General features: G+C 40.3%; 1 pseudogene; it reads right to left on the minus strand.

Moving 5' to 3' along the window:
- Positions 1-705: 705 nt before the first annotated feature.
- On the minus strand, positions 706-824 carry LOC111820692 (uncharacterized; annotated as a pseudogene).
- Between the last annotated feature and the right edge of the window lie 18,744 nt (positions 825-19,568).

Genomic DNA, 19,568 nt, shown 5'->3' on the forward strand with positions numbered 1-19,568 from the left:
TATACCCACAGTACTCAATTAATGATGCCAAAAGCCAAGCTGTGCTTCTCCATTTTGTAAGACACACAAATATATTTGTACAGTAGTTGACAATTGGCATCAGTTTTGATTGGCTGGTGCCCATGCTGTACCAGTTGTGCTGTATTTTGAATATTACTTTTTCACCTACAGCCACTCATACTAGCCTGTCCCTTTCTTCCCACACAGAAGCCAACTGCATGCTTACTAACCAACAACTCCTCTGTCTTTGTCCTTTCCCTTCCTTTCTTCTCCTCTCAGATACTAAGCAGAAATGATGCAGTGGATGTTACATTTAGTCTTAAAGGGCTCTACAATGATACCAAGGCTTTCCTGGATGAACACTTGGTGAGTGCCAGGAGTTGGAGCATGGGAGGGCAATGTATCCCCTCTGAATGTGGTCACTGTGCTTGGTTATAGGTTACTGGAGACATGTGGGAGCATTTTTCCCAGACACTTGCCTGGCAGTCCCTGCTACATTACTCGAGGTTGTCATTGCTTGTTTCACTTCATAAACTGAAACAAAAACCAAACCCATTGCTATTGAGTCGATTCCAACTCATAGCAACCCTATAGGACAGAGTAGAACTGCCCCGTAGGGTTTCCAAGGAGCAGCTGGTAGATTCAAATTGCTGACCTTTTGATTAGCAGCCGGTCTCTTAACCACTGTGCCATGAGTGCTCCTTAAGCCTACAGCACCCAGTATTCCTAGGCGATCTCCCATCTAAGTACTAACCAGGCCCGACCCTGCTTAGCTTCCAAGATCAGACAAGATCAGGTGCGTTCAGGGTGGTATGGCCACAGACAAATCACTTCATAGGTTATGCTAATCCACAGAAACTACTATACCCTTGAAAGAAAGTCTCTCACTCACATTGTCCTTTGGAAAATGTCTCCTGGGTCCAGACCAGGCCAATCAAAAGTAGGGTGTTCTCAGCATACCTAGGAAGGTTGCAGTAGAAGAGCGTGAACTCTTTTGTTGTTGTTGTTGTTATTGTGCTTTAGATGAAGGTTTACAGAGAAAATTAGTTTCTCTTTAAACAATTAATACACAGATTGTTTTGTGACATTGGTTGCCAACCTCCCAACATGTCAACACTCTCCCCTTCTCAACCTTGGGTTCCCCATTATCAGCTTAAGAGTGAGAACTCTTTTGAAATGCCCTTTATCTCCCAAGTTTCTACATACTTCTTTCACCATGTAGATAGGCAGTATGGAAAAGTGGGAAAAGTTGGGGAGCTCTAGGTTCAAATCCCAAATCTGCCACTTACTAGCTGTATGAAGTAACTTCACCTCTCTGGGTCTCAGTTTCCATATCTACACAATAGAAATTTTATTATCTACCTCCCCAGATTTCTGTAAGAATTAAACAAACTAATGTATATTAAGTACCTAGCAATGTCTGGCACATAGTAGGGGCTCGGTAGATGGTAGCTTTTATCAGGGTTGTAGAGAATGTACTTGAGGCTCAGTTTTTTGAGCTACAAGAATAGTTGCATGTTTCTTAGTATGCAAATCCCATAGGTACATTTGGTGAGTTTTCTCTGGTGAGGTAACTGATCATGACCACTCCACTTTTGCGTTGGCTGCTGAAGCCCTGAAGCAGGTGCTGTGCTTGCTTCTCAACTAATTAAGGTTTATTTGAAGAGAGGATTCTGAGTTGATATTTCAAGAAGCATGTCCTCTTTCCCTTTTCCATTTTCACACCTATTTGGCAAACTGCACAGGCTGCAGAGTGGCTAAAGCAATCAGACAGGGTGTTCCAGCGTCTAAGCCCCAAGCTGGAGTCTTTCAGTGGCAAACAACAACAGAAGCACCTTCTATATATAGGCAGAGCTCAATGGCCTTACCAGTTTGGGCAGCAGGAAAGACAGGAGCTGGGCCTCATTACTAATCAGACTTTCTTGAGGCTCATGGCATGAAAATTGGTTTGTACCAAACAACAACCCAACTTGAGAATGTGCCATATTTGAGAAGGCTCTCACTCCATAGGAGCTGGTGAGGACCCCTTCTCCCTGCACACAGACATCCAAATGAAGCCAGAGGACAGGCAGCAGCTAACTAAGAATGACCATGTATCTACAGAAAAGCTTTGTCATAGAGGTGGGATGGAGATAAGGCTTGTTTCATTTGGGTGTTATTCCTCCCCTTGAAGGAGGGCAGTTAGAGCTCAGTGTTGGCAGAGACTGTAGATTTATGATAAAGTGAATTCTACCCAGTAACTCCCATTTTCATTATTTGGCCACCTCGGTTGTGCTGTGGCAAGTGATGTATTAGGGCAGGAACCAAGAAATTAGCAACAACAACAAAAAAGTCCTCTGAGTCAGTTTGCACATTTACCTCAGAGAAGAATCCTGGACAAGTTCTCCATTGGAGCCAGAAGGACAGGAGGATAGAATGTGAGACTCAGTCCCACCCATTCTTTTTCTGAGCCTAAGTCTCCAGATGTTAAATAGGAAGCCATTAGGAAGCCGTTTTATTCCTCTCCTGTTATGATTAAGAATCACTTCCCAGGGCCCCAAACTCCTCTTTCCTCTCGGTGGCCTTGGCTTTGGATTGGACACTCACTCTTTTTCCTGTCTGCACCAGCTAAGAAATGCTGAGGATGAGGCCACACTGCAAAACACCCTGGATGCCATGAATAAGGAGTTTGAAAAGCTGTCAGAGATAGACTGGATGAATTCAGTCCTTGTTCCGGAGGTGTGTAATCTGGGGATTGGGAAATAAAGGGGAAGAGGGATTCTTCCTTGGTACCTTAACTTGCAGAGTGGGCCAGGTCACAGTGATTGATGTAGCAGGGGGAGTCCAATGGTGGCTTTCAGCTTGTGCTTAATGGAGCCTTCTCCCCCTTCTCATCACCATAAGGACAAAGCAGAAAGCACATTGAAAAATTAGATGACCATGGGAAAATTACCAGAAAGAAGACTCACTCTGTCAAAAGATGATTGGGAAAGAATAGCAGTATTGTTTTATTTTGTTTTTTCCTGTACTGCTCTTCTGGCTGCAAATCCCCTCCTTGCTCAGTACCTGCTACCAGGATCAAATTGTACCTGGTACATACCAGTATGTCCACACCAGCCAACATCTGTTCTAAATGTTTGGTGCCCAGGCCATACCCACTGCCAAAAAACAAAACCCAGTGTTGTAGAGTCGAATATGACTCATAACAACCCTATAGGACAGAGTAGAATGTCCCAGGCCATACTGGTGATTAAATCTTCCAAATATCATCTCTCCTAGCTACTTCCTGTCCCTCTCAGGTATGTGGCTTAAAAGAAAAGCAAGCATGGCAATAGTGACTGCAATATGGCTATAGGGGATATTGTCATTTTTTGACAACTGTAAGTGATTTCTGAATATTTAAAAAAAAGTCCTATTTCATAAATCAAATGACCCAAAGGCACCCATAAGTCATAAGGTAAATTATTCCCTTTATGGCCTGACAGGGTTTTCCTTGAAATTTCCTCACCACGGAACCACTCATTTTAACCTGTTGGAATCCCCGGTCCCCCTACTCCCTTTTACCTTTTTTTCTGTCCCCGTATACCAGTTACATGCATGTGAGCAAACCATACAGGCAGGTTTGGACTAGTGCAGCAATGAGGCTAACATTTCAGAGGGAAAGCCATATACAAATGCCAGTCTTAAAGGATTCAATAACTTTCTCTTTCTGATGTGCCTTCATTGATGACCCAAGCACTTTTCAAGGCTCTTTGTGGCCTGCTGCTCTTGATCAGCAGACCTTTGGGGAAGAAAAATATATTGTTATACAAAAAAGGAAGCAAACTCTTGCTTCCCTCTCTTACTTTATTATTGCCCAGTTGAACTATCTCCCACCAACTTTCTTTCTTTCTTTTTAAAGCAAAAAGAAAGTTTTATTCAGCATATATTCAAAAAGGCAAAAGTGGGAAATGGACAACCATGCTGCCAGAGTCATGTCTGTCCAAGTCCAAAGAATATTACAGAATAGGCAAGAATGGGAAAACGGACAAGTATGCTGCCACAACCATGTCTGCCTGAGTCCAAAAAATATTACAGAATAGGCAAGAGTGGGAAAACGGACAAGCATGCTGCCACAGCCATGTCTGCCCAAGTCCAAGGATGATTACAGAATCATCAGTGTATATTAACATTACAAATGGGCAAAACCATTGAAAGCTTAGCCTTTTCAGATTGGCTAGAAATTGTGATCCTACATTTTGAATTGTATTTCTTAATAATCATTGGTACAGGTTTCAGTAACGACAGTCAGGAGGGTCTTCACTGATCCAACAAATTTCTATTCACTAAATCCTAATAGAAAAAGAGTAGAAAATCTTTTTGTGTTCTGTTTGATTGGCTTTATGTGAAAGTTCCCTAAAAGATATTTTCCAAGATTATCTTAGCTATCGTCTTTATACCTGAGGGCCCAGCTGATGTGTCCTTGTGAATCCTTGTGAGTCCCTGTGAGCCCAACTCCAGCTGGGTCACATTCTCTATTCTCAAGGAGAGGGAATAATAACTCCAATATTATTTCCTAAATCATTCCCTCCTTTTGATCAGAGATTGGAGATAACACATGGATGATCAGTACCTGGACTTAGTTGAGCTCCTAGATGGCAGCCATTGCAGGCTCTTTAAACCCACAGTGCTGGTTTTCCACTGGATACCATCTGGTTCTTCACCAGGTTATTAAGTAAGAGTGATGGTCCCATTAATCACATTGCCAGAGTGAGCAGACTCAATGTACATCAACATTTTAGCCTGAGGCCTTCTTTGCCTTTTAGGTGTGTAAGACAATAGAGGATAAATTTTATTATGCCTAATACTATCAGGATGTAGACTAAGAATGTTACAATTCCTTGCAATAGTGATTTAGCCCATGTACTTATTCCTGAGGGTAATGAACCAAACAAATCTGGTGTTTGCAAGGGTGTTACAGTGTGTAACCAAGCAGTTTGCTCTCCAATTCTATGTATATCTTGTCTACAGCACAGACTACCACTTTCTTGGACTAATAAAAAAAAAATCTAAGGTTATTTTATTATCTCATGTCACCTTGGCTTATGAGATCAGAGCTCACTGTTGTGCTTCCATCTATCTGTTATTTGTCCCATAGTGACTGACAAATTTTCTTAAAAGATTTCTTCAATTGATATACCATAAGTAGAAATTAAAGCTAACAACCATATCCTGAGTGTTGGACCAATGGGTTTTCTTCTAACTTTCAAGTTACAATTTTAACATTACCTTTCCAATATTTACTAGCACTGTTACTATGAATACTTAAAGATAATTCTAAAGTTCTCAAAGTGCATTGCCCACACATTTGTCAGGAATCTAAACAAGTGATTGCCCACATAAAGTCACTATCAGTTGGAAAGGGATCATCTAAATTAATATAGTTGGATCTATCACACAAAAGATAAATATCCATAAAGAGCACTCAAAGTTTGTCTAGAGAAAACAGAAGATACAGAAAATTTACATGTGACAACAAAGTTTCCGTTAGAGAATTCATGATTAGCAAGATAATACAGGATGCACCTCTCCTGTAGGAGGTCTTCAGTTAGTCTGTTTAAAACATACTAAGTGTTCTACCCAAGGGCAAGATGCCCCTCCTCATTTTACCTATTAACAGTCATGGGTCGGTTTCTCAGAAGCAGAAGTGGAACCTAAGACAAAATGGAGTCTGAGCCATGAGGTCAATCTCTTCTGAGAACCTGGTTTCTTTAAGATACATAATTTTCTGCATCGTAAGAGGTTGACAGTTTGATTACAAACATTAGACAGGTATTTCATACGACATTGTCTTAAAGACTGATTAAATGAATTACTTATTTACCTTAAACATAACTCAGTCTGATCTTTGAATTTCCTATTTGAATTTCCTAAAACAGACTGAATTCTTCAAAAAAAAAAAAAAAAGCACAATCCCCAGAGCAAAACGGTCTTACTAGTTTATCTGGACCATTGTTTGACTCAAAGTAGCTTCAGGAACCAGTTTTTTTTTTTTTTTTTCTCAAAACTCAAGGTTCAAAAATACACCCAAAGGCAATAGCCTGTGTGGGTTACCCCAGCCTCCATGAAGAGCAGAAATCTGGATTCCAGGAGAATTACATACAACTCTCTCATCATTCTTTCCTTTGGATCATGGTCTTGTTATAGAATCTTTTATCAAAAATGCTCAATAAACGGTAATTGGGCATCACCTTGTTTTTAAGATCCCAGGCACCATATAACAAACTAGGAAATAAAACAGAAACACTAACAATTATATTAGGCCAATTGTATGAAATAACCAATGAAACTGTCTTAGTCATCAAGTGCTGCTCTAACAGAAATACCACAAGTGGATGGCGTTAACAAAGAGAAGTTTATTCTCTCACAGTCCAGTAGGTTACAAGTCCAAATTCAGGGCGTCAGCTCCAGGGGAATGCTTTCTCCGTCGGCTCTGGAGAAAGGTCCGTGTCATTAGTCTTCCCTTGGTCTGGGAGCTTCTCTGCACAGGAACCTCAGGTCCAAAGGACACTCTGTGCTCCTGGCACTGCTTTCTTGGTGATATGAGGCTCCCATATGTCTCTGCTCACTTCTCTCTTTTATATCTTAAAAGAGATTGGATTAAGAGCCTATCTAATCTTGTAGACGTCATCAGTATAACCTCATCATAGTGATAGGGTTTACAACACACAAGGAAATCACATCAGATTACACAATCATACAATACTGTGAATCATGACCCAGTCAAGCTGACAGACATTTTTGGGGGACACAATTCAATCCATGACAGAAACCATGACCCTAAGGTCTTTGAAGCAAGGAAACAAATCTCATGAAGTATTTGTTTATACGTAAGCAGCATTAGTGACTGTTTTTCATGTGTCTCAACAGCAACTATATTCTGCAAAGCCTCATATTAAGTATTAATATAGATACAGCAACATTTATCTATTAAGGCACAAACTGTTTCTTGAGAAACTAACAGCAAAACTAATACTATTCTATTTTGTAAAATCATAGCTCAAATTTCAGATACTTCTCTGGTTATGATATTTACAACTTTGTTAAATTTACCAACAGGAACGTATAATTCAAGTGTTATAATATCTAAACCATTAGTTAGATAATTTAGGAGAAAGAAAAATGGTTTCTTATATCCAGAAAGTAGGACCTTAAAACAGCAGCAGCATTCCCACATAAAGCCCATAGTTTCCTTTCGTTTACTCAGTCTTATGTAGTTAACTTCTGTTCCATGTGATCCTGGATCAGCTGCAGTCTGTGAACTCATCAGCTTCTACTTAAGAGTTCTGGAAATCTTGATTGAGCCTAGCCACAGTGCTTTTTGCAAGTCCAATATAGTCCATCTTTTTGTTGACATATTTTGGTCAAACGTTTTCAGGAAATCAGCAAAGTAAAAATTTATCTGCAAATGACAAAACTTAGTATGGCCATGATTAATTTATAAACGTAATATTCTTAATAGTGAAAGACCTGATAGAAATTAATTACAAGTAAAACATAAAGGCCAAATAAAATCAGTTGAAAAAACTTCAGACAAAAAATATTTCTAAATACAATCATAAACCGTATTTTTAAAAAACTTCAGATATAATACATAATAATCTTGAGACATAATACCACATAGGATATACTAAGAATATACCAACATTATATACCTGAATATTAATTTAAAAAATTTCATTTGTAAATGATGTAAATTCCTCAAACTATTGGCTTTGATAATGCTATATTCAAAAAAATAAAGTTGCAACCAAGTTAACAATAAAGAAACAAAATCATGACACAACATCATGCATTTGTTGTCCAAAATTAGGCAAAAACATAAGAGGAAATACTAACATATAAAAATTTTTGTGGCTTTCCATGAAGTTTCAGAGTTGCCAGGAGTCTATTATAGGTCACTGTGAAACAATACTTAAGTTATTTAGCCAAAGATCTTAAAATAAAAACCTTCGCTTTCTTTTCTAAAAGCCATGTGACTTGGTTTTCTGCTCAGGAATCTTATTCTAATGAGAGGCCAAACCTCTGTCTTCGAGGCAGATTACACAAATAAATTAACCCTTTAACTCAGAAATCAAAGAAAATTTTGTTATTTTAACAGTGAGAAACCTAATTCTTTGTTTTATATGCTACTTAACATTAAAACTCCTAAAAATCTCATAAATTAAACCATTAAACTTTAGTCAGACAGATGAAACTTGACCATATCAAATAAATTTCTTTTTCAATAAACCTCTTAAATGTTGTCTTTGTTGCATTCCTCTTATAGTGCATCCCTTTAAATGGCAAAAATGAACACACTCATTGGCAGACTTAAATATATATATGTATTCTTCCTCTTGTGGCATAAAAAGCCAAAGTATATGAACTTAAATTATGAAAAATATCTATTAACTCAATTTAATATCTGTAAGGTACCTAAAATGTCTTGGGAATTATTTTGAGCCTGAATACCATAAAACATAACTCTTGTTGAAAGAAAAGTCTATTTAAACATTCTAAGATTTCATTCAACTTTTACTATTTCTCATATTTTTCCCAATCTAATTTTAGCCCTTAAAGATTTTATCAACTGGCTTTGGAAATCACAAAGTGTCTGCTCAATTGACCACTTCATTGATATGGACATAACCTTAAGGGTCTGGCTAGGAGTGGAAATATTTTTCCAAGCCACTTGAGGTGTGTCTCACTGTGATTTCTATTGTTTGACTTCTTAGAGTTCCCCTATAATAGAGAGAACTTGTTTACAGTTTTATGATTGGGATCCACTCAATTTCTGATAACTATAGCAAAGCAGCAATTTTTCTTATCTTTTGCCTTAAAAGAGTCTCCACCTAGCTGGAAATGGTCTTTCAAAAGCTTCTCTGGTGCTACACAAACTTGGAGACTGGGGGCTGGGGCTGAGGAGGCCAGATCTTGCCCTGCCCTCACTCTCTAGACTCTTGGAAGACACTTACATATGTTTAAATTGATGGAGGCATTTTGAAAGGCTATCTACCCAGTAAATACCAAAGCTCTTTAGCAGTTTTGTAAATTAGTCCATCAATTCTTGTCTAGCAAGACCAGGGCTGGGGGTGTCATCCCAATTCGTTTACATATGTTTAAATTGACCTAGGAATTTTTAAGGACAAAAGATAACTAACTAATTTCTTTTTTACTATTCTGGAACTGCTACTTTTACTTTAAGACAAAACTATCCTTTTTCCTTAACTAAAACACATTCCATATAATATCTAGCTCCAGTTACTTAGAAAGGTTTCACTTTTAAGATTAACATAGTATAAAACATAAAGATTTTAGTGTACTTTTTAAGTGGACCAATTTATATCAAAGTTTCTCCAAGTAACTATTAAAAGTCTAAATCATAAGACAGACACAAAATGCAGTTTTTTTCTGGATGAAGAAAGAACTGAGGTTCTATGACTAGCCTTACAAAAAAAAGCAATTCTCAGCCATAATCTCCAACCTGATACAAGACACAATGCTCGAGACCAGAAGCAAGCTCTTAGAACAAAAAGAGACAGAAAGACCACATAAACTCACCAAACAATACCACACAAAACAAGGATATGGGGATCCTAGTTTCTTAAAGTGTATAAAGCAATTTTTGGTAAGATCGACTCAATTCAACAGAAAAAACAGGTTCTAGATAAAACTTATTAACTTGCCAGAGCCTCAGATGGAGGAATATTAGACCTTATGACAAAACCTGAGCATCAAGCAAAGTTCCCTAAAGGAAAGAATGGACAACACAAATGAAAGCTCATTTTCCCAAAGTGGTCACTGAAATTCCAAATTACTTCTAGTATAATCAGTTTATAGTGTTTTTAAATATGAACCCCAAACCAATGTCTCAGTAGTAGGGGTGTAATTCAGGCTCATTTATCAAAGATGTTAAGCGATAAGCTCCAAGCTTTTGGTTTCCTTCTTTTTGAACTTAATTCATTCTGCTGGCTAGAGACCTAGTCTCTTATTTTAGACATTAAATAGACTAGTTCCTCTAATTGGAAAGTACTTTAAAGCTACTGATGATTTTAATTTTAACATTTTGATTCTTTATTGAGAAATTGTATCATAAAACAGGTACAAAACTATCACTTCTCCCTGAAAATTTCATAACACAGGCCAAGAGCTGCCACCTTTCCCTGCAAATTTGGCAAAGCAGAGCACTATTTTCCAGGTTTTCTCTGAGCCACAAAAAGGCCCGAATTTTGAGGCTTATAGTGACTTAAAGCTCTTTGAAAATAGAATTACGTCTTTAATGTTTCAAACTCTCGAATCCAGACCTAAACTGCAGTACACCTAAAGAGTTACTAAATGTCGCTCTTAACCAAACAATCAAGCAAAAATCTAAGAAAGATTCTCCTTAATCAAACAACCAGTTTTTCAAATATGCCAAACAAAATGGACAACCATGCTGCCAGAGCCATGTCTGTCCAAGTCCAAAAAATATTACAGAATAGGCAAGAGTGGGAAAACAGACAAGCATGCTGCTGCAGCCATGTCTGCCCAACTCCCTCCCACCAACTTTCTGCACTAAGCAAATAGGCTAGATATTGAAGAAATGGGGCACACACAGTCCATATCCAGAGATCCCAATTTATATGTGAGTCTTCCTGGCCTCCGGCATAATCTCATGTTTGGGGCTCTAGTATTTCCATAGAGATCTAAAGAAAGGCAGAGTGGATTGAAAGAAAGCCAGGAAGATGTTGCTTATTCACTTGACACCAAGCTTTTCCATCTTCAGGCTACAGAAGATTCAAATCCACTTCGGTGGGGAAAGCAGGACGAGAGTCAATTAATCATTAGGTTTTCCAAGGCTTTGGCTGAGAGGGAAGGTCCTATGCCCTTCCTTGAGTTTTTCTCTGAAAAGAAATTCTAGAGGCCAGGGTGCATGGCCAGTACTAGACGAGAGAGGGTAAGTGACAGTCAAGGCAGAAGGGAGAACAGACTTATGCTCTTCTCCTAATGGAGGGGAGCCTGTTAACCTGTTGCTGTCGAGTCGATTCTGACTCATAGCGACCCTATAGCAACCCTATAGGACAGAGTAGAACTGTTCCATATGGTTTCCAAGGAGCAGCTGGTGGATTCGAACTGCTGACCTTTTGGTTAGCAGCCATAGCCCTTAACCACTGCACCACCAGGGCTCCCCATGGAGGGGAGCAGAGGTATATAAATAATAATAAAGAGGTATATAAATGATAATAAATAGATAATACCAAAGCTTCCTGGAGTGTGTCTGGATTTTCTGGCAACAAAGTTAACTTCAGAATTTTGCTTTATTGAGACTGGTAGCAAAATAAGTACACTTGAGCAGGAGCAAGAGGCTGGAAGGCTGAGCTGGAGTTACAGAGCCTGCATATTTTGCCCAACAGAGAATCCACATTCATAAATAAGAACTATGTTTAGAGAACCTTCTTTGAATTCCAGGCAGGGAAGCAGGTAGCCTGGGATGCAGGTTTTTCCCTACATAAAGATACTTGGCCAAGGAGGCAAGTTGGAGCCTACCAAATTGTATGTCCAAAGGAAAGTGTGTCTTCTTCTAATTCACACAGAGGTGCCATATGAGCTAGCAATGGCCCTATCAAGCCCACCCTTCCAACCCTTAGCCACATGACCTCAGGTGAAATATTTACATAACCTCTCTGAGCCTCTATTTCCTCATTTCCAAAATAGGAATGATAATAGCCACTTCTCAAGGTTGTTTTTGAGCCTTATATAAGTGCATTTATTAAAGTATCTGTCAAGGCACCTGGCACATAGTAGGTCTTGGTAGATAAAGATCAGTTGCCTAGGGTATGTGACCAATGAGTAGGAGTGTCGCTCATGCCTGGAGAGATAGCAGATCTGTCCACCACCTTTCCAGGCCTCTAGGAATTGTTTCTAAATGTCAAGTAACTAACATTTTGACCTTTCTCTTGCTATGGTTTCCCAGGAAAAATCTTCAGACACTGACAGTAGAAGCTTCAGGTTGAAAGTTAAATTCCCCAAATTGGGAAAGAAACTAAAAGAGAAAGACAAGCCTAAACCAGGCCAAAGATTCCAGAGTTTTATTGGTAAGTCATCCCCACAGACAAGCATAGGGATCATGAAGAATTCCCCAGCAACCTGGGTACCTTCCAGGGATCTGAAGCCCCCATCAGAAACGTTCATTGGCATTATGGTGATTGAAGAGGAGGTCCGCTGTGAGCCAATCTTAGACAATGCTAAACAATCTCTTGGACAAGGTGTAAGTTAGAAAGAGGTATGAATACTGGTAGGGGGAGAACCTGAGGAGGAACATTGCTCTGTGGTCTCTGTGATATATACCACAGAAGCAAAAAATACAAACAGGCTTGACCCGTTCCTGTCCCCTGTTGCTAAAGTATGGTAAAACAGTCATAATTATGTTTCTCTCCCAGTCAAATGACTACAAGCTTTTGGTCCTACTCCAGAAAGCAGTATTTTCTGAGATGGGTTGGGGATGTTAGTGCTGGGCACCTAAAGGGTCAGAAGCAGGTTCAGTGACCTATCTAAATCTTCTTATTCCTTACCTGTTACAGTAATTCCCTGGAAATGCAAACAAACTTTCTATGCTTCGCTGTTTGAATTTTGATTCCATCCTTTCCTTCTTTAGAAATGGTTCTAAGTGTTATTGATATGTCAGTAGGACTCAAAAGAAGGCTCTCTCAGAGTTGTCAGTTGTACCAACTCTTCATATCCGTGGTTTCTCCTAAATTTTGGGCCTAGACTAGCTAGAAATTTGAGGGACATAGCAATAGTGTACATGATTTAAAATATATATATATATAAAGGATAGGCAGTGTCTTTGAGTACCCAATAGGACAGAATGCACTCCCCGGTCCTAAGAACTTCCCACCCCCACAATAAGAGGGCACAGTACCTCCTGAGAAGTTCTGGAGGTACCTTTAAGCTTGACCAGTACCACAGTCAGAATCCACACTCCATATGTACATATAGAAGAGAATTGCCCCTCTACCAAACCCAATTCCCTGGTAGAGCTTTGAACTACATTGATGTGACAGGCTCATTGCCTCTAGCCCCCTTAATACTGGATTACTTGCTCCCCTTCTCCCCCTCCCAACTCAATCAACTCAGCATCACCTCCCAAGGTTTTGTCTATTGCCCTACCAATGTGACTTTGGGTACACAGCACTGACCCAATCAGCTCAAACTGAAAAGATTTGCAATGTCATCATTAGGTCTGATGAAATGACATCAAGGAATCTGAAAGCCCCATGACAAGGCTAAGATCGGTCTGTATGCAATTCGATTACCCATTTGCCCAGCCTTATACTAAATGTCTTTTGGAGTTTCAAGGGAAGGAGAAGACATAGTCCCCATCCTGAAGGAAACATCACTTTTTTTCAGCATCTTAACCCTTTATCTGAAACCAAATGCTTCCCAGGCTAAGAGCCCATCTTCTGGGCTGTCAGTTTCCATTGCCATCAGAAGCCCCCAAAAGCTTGCTGCTACCCACCCACTCTTCCTCTGACCTTTGCTTGTGGCTTCTCTCAGGTGTGTAAGTATAGGTGTGGGTGTACATGTATGGCTCTTGTCCTCGCACTCTTCTCTGACTCAGACTGAGAAGGTCATCTTTAACTTTCCTTTTTGCCAGTGGATAAGTATAGCCCTCAGGAAGTGACTTTTTGACCGAACATGCTTGATTTAGGTGAATACAAAGACATTTTACCCATCATGACATTTAGCACTTACAGCTGATCCTGTTAGAGAGACAAGACCTAAAGGTATTTGTCTTAGGCTGGGTTCTCTAGAGAAGCAAAGCCAGTAAAGCATATAAATAGAGAGATTTATATCAAGCAAACAGCTCATGTGACTGTAGAGGCTAGAATGTCCCAAGTCCATGGATCAGGGTAGAGGCTTCTCTCAATTCACGCAGCTGCAGAAGCTGGTGAGCCCAAGATCGGCAGGTCGGAGAGCAGGGCTCCCACTCACAGGCTGTGAAGGCTGACAAATTCCAAGATCAGCAGGCAAGACCGCAAGGTTTCTCCTGATTCATGTAGCTGCAGGGGCTGGCGAACCCAAGATCAGCAGGTCAGAGAATAGGGCTCTGCTCACAGGCTGTGAAGATCAACAAATCCCAAGTTCGGCAGATAAACTGACAGCTCAAGTCCCAAGGACCAGAGGTGAAGACGACAGGAGGCAGCCGCAGGATCCAGAGTGAGCAAAAAGCCAGAACATCTGCTTATATTCAAATGCAGGCCACACCCCCAAGGAAACTCCCTTTCATCTGACTGGCTACTCACAGCATATTCAGTCATGGGAGTGATCACATATAAACACTGAGAATCATGGCCCAGCCAAGTTGACACACAGTCTTAACCATCATATTCATATGATCTGTTTGTGGAACTTGGTGACTGTATCATTGGGCATGAACCTGGCATGACCTCTGTCACAGTCAGGCTTGGCTTGCCTTTGCCCTGCCTTCTTCAGAGCAGAGATTTGGCAAGAAATGGTAATCCATTATCTCATAGTTCCCACTCATCTCATCTTGAAAAGGGGTTGGCAACATAGCACCAAATAGCTTTTTTTTTTAATAGAATATATAATTTTTTTAATTGTACTTCAGGTGAAGGCTTACAGAACAAATAGTTTCTCATGAAACAGTAGTACACATATTATTTTATGACATTGGTTAACAACCCCACAACATGTCAACCCTCTCCCTTCTCGACCTTTTTTTTTTGGTGAAAATATACATAGCCAAAGGTACACCATTTCAAAAATTTCTACATGCACAGTTCAGTGACATCGACTACGCTCTTCCAATTGTGCTGCTATTCTCACTTTAGATGAAGGCTTACAGAACAAAATAGTTGCTCATTTAACAGTTAGTACACATGTTGCCCTATGACAATGGTTAACAACCTCACAACACATCAACACTATCCTTACTCAACCTTGGGTTCCCTATGACCAGCTTCCTTGTCCCCTTCTGCCTTCTGGCCCTTGTCCCTGGACTGCTGTACCTCATTAGTCCCACCAAATAGCCTTTGATGTATAGTACAGGACAGAATTGTCTGAGCCTGAGAGAAGCCAACTTCAAAATATTCTGGTGGGTCCTAGTCCCCATGGCTACCTATCTGCCTGTGTATTTCCAGAGGGAGGACTTCAGATACTCTTTCTGGTCTCCAGGACAGGGCATACCCATAGTATTCTACTAATTCTCATTGTCAGACTTTTCCTCAGATCTAACCTCACTTTTCTTTTCCTTAAATCTCATACTTTCACTGTTTGTATCAGGTTCAGTATGTCCATCTGCTCTTCTTTGCTCCTGAGGGCACACTCATTCTCTGGGGGCATCTCTTCCTCCTCCTTCTTTTCTACTTTTTCTTCCACATTCACCTCCACCCATGCTTTGGATCAACCTTGCCAGGGTTTGAAAAATGTATCATCTTATGGAAACCACAAATATTCCCTTTTTATGGATGAGAAAGCCAAAGCACCAAATCTATTCCCTGTCTTAGTTACCTAGTGCTGCCATAACAAAAAATACCACAAGTAGGTGGATTTAAAGAACAAGAATTTATTTTCTCACAATTAAGGAAGCTACAAGTTCAAATTCAGGGTTTTGGCTCTAGGAGAAGGTCCTTCTTTGTCTTTTTCAGCTTCTAGTAGCTGCAGCAATCCTTGGTGTTCCTGGGCTCATAGATGCATCTGTCTCTGTCATCTGTCTTCCCCCTTTCTATGTGTCTCTGTCTATTCTGCTCTTTTTCTAAGACACTACTTAGAAGTGATTAGGTTTAGGACCCACCCTACTCTGGTGTGGCCCCATTAACATAGCAAAAGAAACTCCTATTTACAGGTACAGGGGTTAGGATTTCAACACATGTTTTGGAGGACACAATTCATTCCATAACATTCCCCAAAAGCAAATGGGCTGCTTTTTCCTCAAAAAGCTGCTACTTTTGCTTTTTCTTAGCTTTCTTTCCCTTCCCTAGCATATGGGGCTGAGATTCTGGACTGAGCCACAGGAATGCTTCTGAGGGAAACCTCGGTTCTGGGTACTCACAAACAGGAGGGGATGTAAGCCTTCCCTTTCAACCTGTTTGTACTTAACCAAGGGAACTCAGTAGGCCAGCACAGATGATATGCTGAACAGAATCCCTCTCCTGGAATAGCCAGCAGAGCACTGGCAGTTAAGTGATGATGCATGGAGACATTTGCTGAGTAGGGAAGTTACAAGGCAGACATTCTGCCTGGGATCAAAAGAGCTTTATATCACTACAGCTCCACTGCCGCATGGCTCTCTCCCCACTGACCGTGGCCAATTCTCCAGGGTTTCTCTACAGCCAGTCTTTCATTCAAATTATTAAAAATTCCCCATGCTGTCTTCTCAACAATTGTATGCATTGGTGATCTCTCCCCTTTGTGAAAGCACATAATCTCCTAAATCTGTTTTGTTGATATCTCTATATACTGCTTCCAGGGACATGTGCAAGAAGGTAGTTCTTGGGCTAGTGCTTTGTAGCAATCTAAGTAAGGATCTGCTTCTCTGTTCCCTTGGAGGGATGAGCAGTGGTTAGGCAGGCTAGTATTGTTTTTGTACCTTGTATGACAGTCTCAGACTATCAGACATGCTTAAAGTTCAAGGACATGTTTTGACTTATATTTTGTACACTTCTGCTCAGCCTTCCAGTCTTAAGAATTACTAGATGTTGACTATGCCTACTGCTCACTCTGGTGACAGAATTACTCTCTATAATGATAGATACATCAGCCTGGAAGGACACCATGACTTATTAGAAGAGCAAGAGCATTAGGATCATTCATACCTAGATTGGAAATTCTGGCTTTGTAATTTATTAGCTCTGTGATCCTGGGAAAGTTACTTAACCTCTCTGGACTTCAATTTACTCATCTATAAAACAGAAAGAATAGTAGTATTTAAATCAGAGCATTGTTATGAGGATAAAATGAAATACTTTATTCATGCCAAATGCCTGGGACATAGTAGACAAGGGATCAATGTTAGTGATTTTCCTTTTTCCTGTTAGCAACTTACTAGTGTATAGACTCCTGGTTTTGCAGGAGTATTATGATCGTAGCTATAGACCTGGGAGGTAAGAGAATACCAGATGTGGACTTAGGTTCCCCTATGAAGCCTCCTCTCCTGGCAATGTCCCGGTCCTTTGGAACACTGTGTTGAAATACCAACATTGCCCACACCTCATTTGACACAGCTCTGTTGACCACACTTATGGATCCTGGAATGTAGACAATGACAGATGGTACCTCAGGCAATGTTATAGGACATCAATATTTAAGAGGATTAGTGTGTGATTTGTTTGTTTGTTTTTGAGGAACTGACTTTGCACAGATGCCAAGGGAGAATCTCCTGGACCAAGCTGTATTCTCTAAGGTTTAGTCCAACTGGTTTGATTCCCCAAGAAGCTGCCAGTTGGAAGACCATGGTGTTTGAGAGTCTTTCTGAAGGGGTCAATAGCGGTCCATGGCTTATCAGGTTCTGAGAACTCAGCCCATTTGTGTTTGGCTCATATGATGTAGCTGATTGTCTCTGATGGTTCAGAGGTAGTTGATACAATAGGAACAAACAAATCCATTTACTCTCTTTGGGGTCCATATATTTAGGCATCTGGCAATGTGCTCATGTCATTATTTGTATACTTATTTTTTTTCTATAAAGGCAGTTTGTGGCATCGCAGAAATCGTGAAGATAAAGCAAAAGATGATGATCCTCCAACACCATAAAGACCTCAACTATAGCCCTTAAAAGCTGGAAGGACTCACAACATCTAGAATTCTACTACAAAACTCTTGAAACCTCAATACAGGCAAGACTAAATTATTTCGGAATAAACATGAGCACCACCAAAAGAGATCCTCCAATTCCTTACACTAATACATTTTTCCTGGACTTAATATAGGACTCCTTAGAGGTTTACATTTTCTCATTGGCCAAAGACTTTCGTTCTGAGTTGTCTTATTCAGTTCTCCTTCTCTTTGTGCATCTCGACCAACTACAATATTTAATTGGGATGAACTCTTTATCAATGGCCTGGGATCTATAAATGAACTCACTCTTTCAGAGAGTTTGGGAATAGTTTCCTCTGACTGGCGGAGAAACTATTGATGCTAGTGGATGAATGAAAGAAAGAAGTACTCTCAATGAGATGAAGAGAGGGAGCAGGGCAACCAGGCTTGGTTGTGTCTCCCCCAATCCCTGCCAACTACGACTTGCAACTTCAGGAGGTCTCTTCTAGTTGGTTGATTAACATAAGAACTAGGTCCTGTGGGCTTGTCTACTTGCCTGTTAAAATGACCACGTGAAATCTTTTCTTATAGGTATGGTGATCGCTTTCTCTCTGAAAATCTTTTGTTTTCCCACGTGTGCGTGTACGTCTTTGTACACGTCCAGGTGGTGCTCTGGTGACTGAGTGGGCCCACTGGTTGGAACTCACTCCTTATGGCAACCATACAGGCTCCCCTCCTACAGCCTTGATCCTAGGCTGCATGCCTCCAAGGAGTATTTGCCTGCATTCTTGCTGGATTTTTTAACTAAATGTTTTGCCGCCGTGCTGCAGTATACATTATATATAAAGACTTAAAGATGTATATATATATGTATATGTAATGTATATATATACATATATACGTATATATGTATATATATACGTATATATATGTATATATATATGTATATATATGAACTGAAAATACAACTCAACCTCTAGGTAACCCTATAATTTATTGTGCTAACCCAGGAATCCCTCCCTACCTGGCCCCACCCACCCCTCCCTCATTACCCTACACACACAGAAGTATCTCTACCAACTGCCCTAGTTCTTGGTGGAGCTTCTAATCTTTTGGTGCATTTTCAGCATCTTATAAGTGACTGGTACCTACCTACAGCCCAGCTGATTCTGATGCCCCCTTCAAATTCTGAGCCAGGTCATGGAAATGGTAATTAAAAACACCAATGACCTAGAGAAGGAAGCTAAGTTGGCATGCTGCCTTTTTTGCTCTATTTGTTCTGGACTTTACATAAGCAACTGCCCCTACCTGTGTTGTTCCCTTTCCCAAATAAAAAGGCCATATGGAAGCAGCCAGGCCTTCATTTCTGTGATTTAGAGGGCTGAGCTAGGGACTGCCCTAACAATCAAGTTACAGCTAGGCCCTTCCCCACAAGCTCCATCTTGACCTGCATCTTCTAGACAGGCTGTTGGATCAGTCCCTAAATCATCTTTGAATCTCCCATCTTTCCCTTTTCCCTTGACTACAGAGAGCATTCAGACTGACCAAAAAGAACACAGGTCTAGGAAACAGAGGGTAAAAGCCTCTGCTTCCTTGTGGCTCTTCTTCCAAATTTCTCATGAAAATAAACTAGGCTTAAATTACTCCAAATCCTAAACTGTATTTTTTGAGTGCCTGCTCCCAGTCAGGCAAATCTGATCAAACTCCATCCTCCACCTGCCATCCTCACCTCACCCTCAAATCATACTTTTGGGTAAGGATCCCTTCTCACTTACCAAGAGAAAGCCAGAAAACTGGCCTCTTCCAACTTC

Source organism: Trichechus manatus, unplaced genomic scaffold (assembly GCF_000243295.1).
Source record: "Trichechus manatus latirostris isolate Lorelei unplaced genomic scaffold, TriManLat1.0 scaffold00046, whole genome shotgun sequence".
NCBI classification, from domain to species: Eukaryota; Metazoa; Chordata; class Mammalia; order Sirenia; family Trichechidae; genus Trichechus; species Trichechus manatus.